General features: G+C 36.5%; 1 protein-coding gene across 1 annotated transcript in view; it reads left to right on the forward strand.

Annotated features, from left to right (window-relative positions):
* The first annotated feature begins 145 nt into the window (after positions 1-145).
* The window catches only part of LOC117333305, a 27027-nt gene continuing 17807 nt past the window's right edge, over positions 146-9365 (forward strand). The window contains exons 1-3 of the mRNA XM_033892540.1: positions 146-228; positions 769-874; positions 1552-1569. The gene's annotated coding sequence lies outside the window, so the exon portion shown is untranslated. The remainder of the gene's footprint in view (positions 229-768; positions 875-1551; positions 1570-9365) is intronic.

Raw genomic sequence — 9365 nt, forward strand, 5'->3', positions numbered from 1 at the left:
GATATATATTTTTAGAAATAATCATAGCCTAAATTTAAAAATTATTCAATACAATATTCTAGTTCCATGTGAATTTTTTATTATTTTTTTTCCTTCAGCATCCATTTCATCCCACCTAAAAGTTTTCAATGCTCCTCTGATGGAGGAGATGATGGAGCCTGTTGATCAGAGGATCCAGGTCTCCTATAAATTTGCTGCTGAGGAGAGCCCTATAAATGTTCTCCATATGTAAGTCTCATTCAGTGATGTTATCATTTAAATATCAGTTAAAATTCTGAAATGAGTATTATTTGGTATGGAGTTAACTGTCAATCTGTCTGACCATCAATATGACGTAAAACAAATTCTGAAGATCTGCATTTTTTAGCCAATCTCTGAAGCTTTAGCAGGATTTTAATCTTTTATACATAAACTTATATTTGAATGAAATTGATAGTTTTGGAAAACAAAACATGTTGCTTTGTTTTCCAAAACTATCAATTTCATTCAAATATAAGTTTAAAAAAAATTTGGCAAAAATTATTGTTCTTTGTTTATTTCAGTATTTTGATATATATATTTTATCTATTGCATGATCCTTTCAAAAGTTGTAAAAAAACATTCCAGTGACACGAAATTGTACATTTGTAGTGATATTTCGATTTCACAATAAACGTTTCATGATGACTGCTTTTACCTGTATGACTATATATATACTGCCATACATTACTGCCAGTAGTTTCCTTTTTTCCCACGTGATATGTATTCATATATATATTCTTGTTGCAGTTGGATAGAAAAAAATGGCAACGAGGGATCTGCACTACTTCGATTAGCCAAGAAAACCGTAAAAAAATATGAAGCCCTCGTCACTCAGATAAAGGCCCAGAGAAAGGTAAAACAGAGTATTAGTTTTGTTTTCTAGCCTACAGAATGTATTAATGAGATAAATATGAAATAAAATTGACAGAAATATAATCTGATGCTGCATGGTACCCCTTCCCCCTAACATAATTATTTTCATCACTTAGATATGTATTTGATGGATTCAATTTGTGTTTAATATAGTCCTACATTTATTTGAATATCTTTAATGTCATAGGTGACATTTTTTACAATATAGCTTTAAAAATGATGTTCTGGCAGCTTTATAAAGCTTTAGTAAATGACAACTCAGCATCTTCATGTCACTTTAAGATCATAACACTTGTTTTAAATGTTTTGTTTGCCTGTCAAAGGGATATTGTGGTATAGCATTGTTCCTCCTACCAGTGTAAACTTTTTTTTATCTAGAGATTTTCATTGTTATCTGACCTCTTTGATACTTGGTACGCAATATACTTATCATCATCTGTTGGTGTACTTTCCTGATGTAGGTGTTTTTGTAAGTAGCTCTTATTGGGATATATTTGATATGTATTAAAATGTTTGTTAATTACAGCTAGCCACTAGTTTAGTGTAGAGAAGTCGAATGTTCTTAACAATGACTCACTCAATTGGTCCATGATATTCCACATTTTCACATTGAACAGTCTGCATTCATCATATTTTAATGTAATTCTGATTTTACAGATTTCTATATAAGGAAAGGTAACTGAAATTAATGTTATGAATTAACAATCAACTGCATGCTTTTGTAAATTTATGTGTTGTTTATGTAGCAATTTTCTATTTTTTTTCTGTACTTTTATGCACCATATAAACTTGTTAGGCCAAACAATGTCTGATAAAAGTTCTTTGAGGCTAGCAAATCTCTTGAAATCATATCATATCAAAAATTTTAAGGTCAATAGTCAAACCTTAGAAATTAAAGGTTTGAAACCATTAACAGACAATTTTTTGGCCTAAGTAACCTCAATATGCTGTAAATAATTATAGTTTATTATACAGATGACACTGTATTTTTATGATTCATGCTCACAATGCATTTCTTTACATTTCCAATTAATCAAAAATTTTATAAATTTCCTAATTCCCAATTTTAACATTCTTTGCTTTCCTAATGTCTCCTTCTCACTGCCGTCCAAATTTCCACTGTGAAATGTCTCCTTATCACTACACAGTCTGTCTATCTTTCCTCTGTATATTTTTTCTTCCCCACTATACACAGTCTGTCTGTCTTTCCTCTGTATAGTTTCTTCCCCAATATACACAGTCTGTCTGGCTTTCCTTTGTATAGTTTCTGCCCCACTATCACTGTCTGTCTTCCTTAGATCTGTATAATGATTCCTACTACCAACACTGTCTACCTTTCCTCTGTATAATGTCTCCTCCCCATTATACAATGTCTGCCTTTCCTCTGTATAATGTCTCCTCCCCATTATACAATGTCTACCTTTCCTCTGTATAATGTCTCCTCCCCATTATACAATGTCTACCTTTCCTCTGTATAATGTCTCCTCCCCACTATACAATATCTGTCTTATCTCTGTATAATGTCTCCTCTCCACTAAACATTGTCTGTCTTACCTCTGTATAATGTCTCCTACTATCACTGTCTGTCTTTCTTAGATCTGTATAATGATTCCTACTACTAACACTAACTATACACTGTCTGGCATTCCTCTGTATACTTTCTTCCCACTATCACTGTCTGTCTTTCTTAGATCTGTATAATGATTCCTACTACCAACACTGTCTATACCTTTCCTCTGTATAATGTCTCCTCCCCATTATACAATGTTTGTCGTTCATCTGTATAATATCTCTCTCTACCTCCCCATCCACTGTCTGTCTTTCCTATGTATAATGTCTTTTGCCCACTTTACATCACTATCTGTTTTTCCTCTATGTTATTTTTTCTGTCCATTATACATTGTCTGTCTTTCCTATGTTTAATGTCTCCTCCCAAATATCCAGTCTGTCTTTCCTCTGACTGTATAATGTCTTCTAACTATACACTGTCTGTCTATGTTTAATGTCTCGCCCCACTATCCACTGTCTGTCTTTCCTTTCTATAATATCTTCTTCTAACTATACACTGTCTGGCTTTCCTCTGTATAGTTTCTTACCACTATCACTGTCTGTCTTTCTTAGATCTGTATAATGATTCCTACTACCAACACTGTCTACCTTTCCTCTGTATAATGTCTCCTCCCCATTATACAATGTCTGCCTTTCCTCTGTATAATGTCTTCTGCCCGCTATACATCACTGTCTGTTTTTCCTCTATATAATGTTTTCTGTCCACTTTATACACTGTCTGTCTTTCCTATGTTTAATGTCTCCTCCCACTTTCCCCTTCTGTGTTTCCTCTGTATAATGTCTCCTCTTCACCGTACACTCTCTGTGTTTCCTCTGTATAATGTCTCCTCTTCACCATACACTCTGTGTTTCCTCTGTATAATGTCTCCTCTTCACCGTACACTGTCTGTCTTTCCTCTGTATAATGTCTCCTCTTTACCGTACACTGTCTGTCTTTCCTCTGTATAATGTCTCCTCTCCACTTTACACTGTCTGTGTTTCCTTTGTATAATGTCTTCTCTTCACCATACACGGTCTGTGCTTCCTCTGTATAATGTCTCCTCTCCACTTTACACTGTCTGTGTTTCCTTTGTATAATGTCTCCTCTTCACCATACACTCTCTGTGTTTCCTCTGTATAATGTCTCCTCTTCACCATACACTGTCTGTGTTTCCTTTGTATAATGTCTCCTCTCCACTTTACACTGTCTGTGTTTCCTTTGTATAATGTCTCCTTTTCACCGTACACTGTCTGTCTTTCCCCTGTATAATGTCTCCTTTTCACAATACACTGTCTGTGTTTCCTCTGTATAATGTCTCCTCTCCACTTTACACTGTCTGTTTCCTCTATATAATGTCTCCTCTTCACCGTACACTGTCTGTGTTTCCTTTGTATAATGTCTTCTCTTCACCGTACACTGTCTGTGTTTCCTCTGTATAATGTCTCCTCTTCACCGTACACTGTCTGTGTTTCCTCTGTATAATGTCTCCTCTTCACCGTACACTGTCTGTGTTTCCTCTGTATAATGTCTCCTCTTCACCGTACACTGTCCGTGTTTCCTTTGTATCATGTCTCCTCTCCACTTTACACTGTCTGTGTTTCCCCTGTATAATGTCTCCTCTCCACTTTACACTGTCTGTGTTTCCTTTGTATAATGTCTCCTCTTTACCATACACTGTCTGTGTTTCCTCTGTATAATGTCTCCTCTTCACTGTTCACTGTCTGTGTTTCCTTTGTATAATGTCTTCTCTTCACCATACACTGTCTGTGTTTCCTCTGTATAATGTCTCCTGTTCACTTTACACTGTCTGTGTTTCCTCTGTATAATGTCTCCTCTTCACTGTACACTGTCTGTGTTTCCTCTGTATAATGTCTCCTCTCCACTTTACACTGTCTGTGTTTCCTCTGTATAATGTCTCCTCTTCACCGTACACTGTCTGTGTTTCCTTTGTATAATGTCTCCTCTCCACCGTACACTGTCCGTGTTTCCTCTGTATCATGTCTCCTCTCCACCGTACACTGTCTGTGTTTCCTATGTATAATGTCTCCTCTTCACCGTACATTGTCTGTCTTTTATATGTATAATGTCAACTGCCCACTATACACTGTCGGTCTTTCCTCTGTATAATGTCTTCATCTCTATGTACTGGCACCCTTATCTGTATGTTTTGTCGTTTTTTAACTCTATCTGCTGACTTCTTTATCTCTAGTTACTTTCACCCTTATTTCTATATACTATCATCCTTCTCTCTATTTACAGTCATCCTTATCTGTATGTAATGTCATTCTTATCTCTATGTACAGTCATCCTTATCTCTGTATACTGTCATCCTTATCTGTATGTACTGTCATCCTTATCTCTATATACTGTCATCCTTATCTGTATGTACTGTCATCCTTATCTCTATGTACAGTCATCCTTATCTCTATGTACTGTCATCCTTATCTCTATATACTGTCACTCTTATTTCTATGTACTGTCATCATTATCTCTGTACTGTCATCCTTATCTCTATGTACTGTCATCCTTATCTCTATGTACTGTCATCCTTAGCTCTATATACTGTCATCCTTATCTCTATACTGTCATCATTATCTCTATGTACTGTCATCCTTATCTCTATGTACTGTCATCCTTATCTCTATATACTGTCATCCTTATCTCTATGTACTGTCATCCTTATCTCTATGTACTGTCATCCTTATCTCTATGTACTGTCATCCTTATCTCTATATACTGTCATCCTTATCTCTATATACTGTCATCCTTATCTCTATGTACTGTCATCCTTATCTCTATGTACTGTCATCCTTATCTCTATGTACTGTCATCCTTATCTCTATGTACTGTCATCCTTATCTCTATGTACTGTCATCCTTATCTCTATGTACTGTCATCCTTATCTCTATATACTGTCATCCTTATCTCTATGTACTGTCATCCTTATCTCTATGTACTGTCATCCTTATCTCTATGTACTGTCATCCTTATCTCTATGTACTGTCATCCTTATCTCTATGTACTGTCATCCTTATCTCTATATACTGTCATCCTTATCTCTATGTACTGTCATCCTTATCTCTATATACTGTCATCCTTATCTCTATGTACTGTCATCCTTATCTCTATGTACTGTCATCCTTATCTGTATGTACTGTCATCCTTATCTCTATATACTGTCATCCTTATCTCTATGTACTGTCATCCTTATCTCTATGTACTGTCATCCTTATCTCTATGTACTGTCATCCTTATCTGTATGTACTGTCATCCTTATCTCTATGTACTGTCATCCTTATCTGTAGGTACTGTCATCCTTATAATGTCTCCTCTTACCGTACACTGTCTGTATTTCCTCTGTATAATGTCTCCTCTCCACTTTACACTGTCTATCTTTCCTCTGTAGAATGTCTCCTCTTTACCGTACACTGTCTGTTTCCTTGATATAATGTCTCCTCTTCACCATACACTGTCTGTGTTTCCTTGATATAATGTATCCTCTTCACCGTACACTCTCTTTGTTTCCTTTGTATAATGTCTCCTCTTCACCGTACACTGTCTGTGTTTCCTATGTATAATGTCTCCTCTTCACCGTACACTGTCTGTCTTTCCTCTGTATAATGTCATCCTTATCTGTATGTACTGTCATCCTTATCTGTATGTACTGTCATCCTTATTTGTATGTACTGTCATCCATATCTGTATGTACTGTCATCCATATCTCTATGTACTGTCATCCTTATTTCTATATACTGTCATCCTTATCTCTATACTGTCACCCCAATCTCTATGTACTGTCATCCTTATCTCTATATACTGTCAACCTTATCTCTATATACTGTCATCCTTATCTGTATGTACTGTCATCCTTATCTCTATGTACTGTCATCCTTATCTTTATGTACTGTCATCCTTATCTCTATATACTGTCATCCTTATCTCTATGTACTGTCATCCTTATCTGTATGTACTGTCATCCTTATCTCTATATACTGTCATCCATATCTCTATGTACTGTCATCCTTATCTCTATATACTGTCATCCTTATCTCTATATACTGTCATCCTTATCTGTATGTACTGTCATCCTTATCTGTATGTACTGTCATCCTTATCTGTATGTACTGTCATCCTTCCTCTGTATCATGTCTCCTCTCCACCGTACACTGTCTGTGTTTCCTATGTATAATGTCTCCTCTTCACCGTACATTGTCTGTCTTTTATATGTATAATGTCAACTGCCCACTATACACTGTCTGTCTTTCCTCTGTATAATGTCTTTATCTCTATGTACTGGCACCCTTATCTGTATGTTTTGTCGTTTTTTAACTCTATCTGCTGACTTCTTTATCTCTAGTTACTTTCACCCTTATTTCTATATACTATCATCCTTCTCTCTATGTACTGTCATCCTTATCTGTATGTACTGTCATCCTTATCTCTATGTACTGTCATCCTTATCTCTATGTACTGTCATCCTTATCTGTATGTACTGTCATCCTTATCTCTATATACTGTCATCCTTATCTGTATGTACTGTCATCCTTATCTCTATGTACTGTCATCCTTATCTCTATGTACTGTCATCCTTATCTCTATATACTGTCATCCTTATCTCTATGTACTGTCATCCTTATCTCTGTACTGTCATCCTTATCTCTAGGTACTGTCATCCTATCTCTATGTACTGTCATCCTTAGCTCTATATACTGTCATCCTTATCTCTATACTGTCATCATTAGCTCTATGTACTGTCACCCCTATCTCTATGTACTGTCATCCTTAGCTTTATATACTGTCATCCTTATCTCTATACTGTCATCATTAGCTCTATGTACTGTCACCCCTATCTCTATGTACTGTCATCCTTAGCTCTATATACTGTCATCCTTATCTCTATACTGTCATCATTAGCTCTATGTACTGTCACCCTTATCTCTATATACTGTCATCCTTATCTCTATGTACTGTCATCCTTAGCTCTATTACTGTCACCCTTATCTCTATATACTGTCATCCTTATCTCTATGTACTGTCATCCTTATCTCTATACTGTCATCCTTATCTCAATGTACTGTCATCCTTATCTCAATATACTGTCATCCTTATCTCTATATACTGTCATCCTTATCTCTATGTACTGTCATCCTTATCTCTATTCTGTCATCCTTATCTCAATGTACTGTCATCCTTATCTCTATACTGTCATCCTTATCTCAATGTACTGTCATCCTTATCTCTATGTACTGTTATCATTATCGGTATGTATTGTCATCCTTATCTCTATATACTGTCATCCTTATCTCTATGTACTGTCATCCTTATCTATATGTACTGTCATCCTTATCTCTATGTACTGTCATCGTTATCTGTATGTTCTGTCATCCTTATCTCTATGTACTGTCATCCTTATCTGTAGGTACTGTCATCCTTATAATGTCTCCTCTTACCGTACACTGTCTGTATTTCCTCTGTATAATGTCTCCTCTCCACTTTACACTGTCTATCTTTCCTCTGTAGAATGTCTCCTCTTTACCGTACACTGTCTGTTTCCTTGATATAATGTCTCCTCTTCACCATACACTGTCTGTGTTTCCTTGATATAATGTATCCTCTTCACCGTACACTCTCTTTGTTTCCTTTGTATAATGTCTCCTCTTCACCGTACACTGTCTGTGTTTCCTATGTATAATGTCTCCTCTTCACCGTACACTGTCTGTCTTTCCTCTGTATAATGTCTCCTCTTCACCGTACACTGTCTGTCTTTCCTCTGTATAATGTCTCCTCTTCACCGTACACTGTCTGTGTTTCCCCTGTATAATGTCTCCTCTTCACCGTACACTCTCTGTGTTTCCTTTGTATAATGTCTCCTCTCCACTTTACACTGTCTCCTCCCAAATATCCAGTCTGTCTTTCCTCTGACTGTATAATGTCTTCTAACTATACACTGTCTGTCTATGTTTAATGTCTCGCCCCACTATCCACTGTCTGTCTTTCCTTTCTATAATATCTTCTTCTAACTATACACTGTCTGGCTTTCCTCTGTATAGTTTCTTACCACTATCACTGTCTGTCTTTCTTAGATCTGTATAATGATTCCTACTACCAACACTGTCTACCTTTCCTCTGTATAATGTCTCCTCCCCATTATACAATGTCTGCCTTTCCTCTGTATAATATCTCTCTCTACCTCCCCATCCACTGTCTGTCTTTCCTATGTATAATGTCTTCTGCCCGCTATACATCACTGTCTGTTTTTCCTCTATATAATGTTTTCTGTCCACTTTATACACTGTCTGTCTTTCCTATGTTTAATGTCTCCTCCCAAATATCCACATTCTGTCTTTCCTCTGTATATCTCCTCCCCATTATACAATGTCTGTCTTTCCTCTGTATAATGTTTCCTATCTATATGGTGTCTGTCTTTCATCTGTATAATATCTTCTCCTAACTATACACTGTCTCTCTTTCCTCTGTATGTCTTCTTCTAACTGTACACTGTCTGTGTTTCCCCTGTATAATGTCTCCTCTTCACCGTACGCTGTCTGTGTTTCCTCTGTATAATGTCTCCTCTTCACCGTACCCTGTCTGTGTTTCCTCTGTATAATGTCTCCTCTTACCGTACACTGTCTGTATTTCCTCTGTATAATGTCTCCTTTCCACTTTACACTGTCTGTCTTTCCTCTGTAGAATGTCTCCTCTTTACCGTACACTGTCTGTGTTTCCTTGATATAATGTCTCCTCTTCACCATACACTGTCTGTGTTTTCTTGATATAATGTCTCCTCTTCACCGTACACTCTCTTTGTTTCCTTTGTATAATGTCTCCTCTTCACCGTACATTGTCGGTGTTTCCTCTGTATAATGTCTTCTCTTCACCATACACGGTCTGTGTTTCCTCTGTATAATGTCTCCTCTTAGAC

Source organism: Pecten maximus, chromosome 8 (assembly GCF_902652985.1).
Source record: "Pecten maximus chromosome 8, xPecMax1.1, whole genome shotgun sequence".
Classification (NCBI taxonomy): domain Eukaryota; kingdom Metazoa; phylum Mollusca; class Bivalvia; order Pectinida; family Pectinidae; genus Pecten; species Pecten maximus.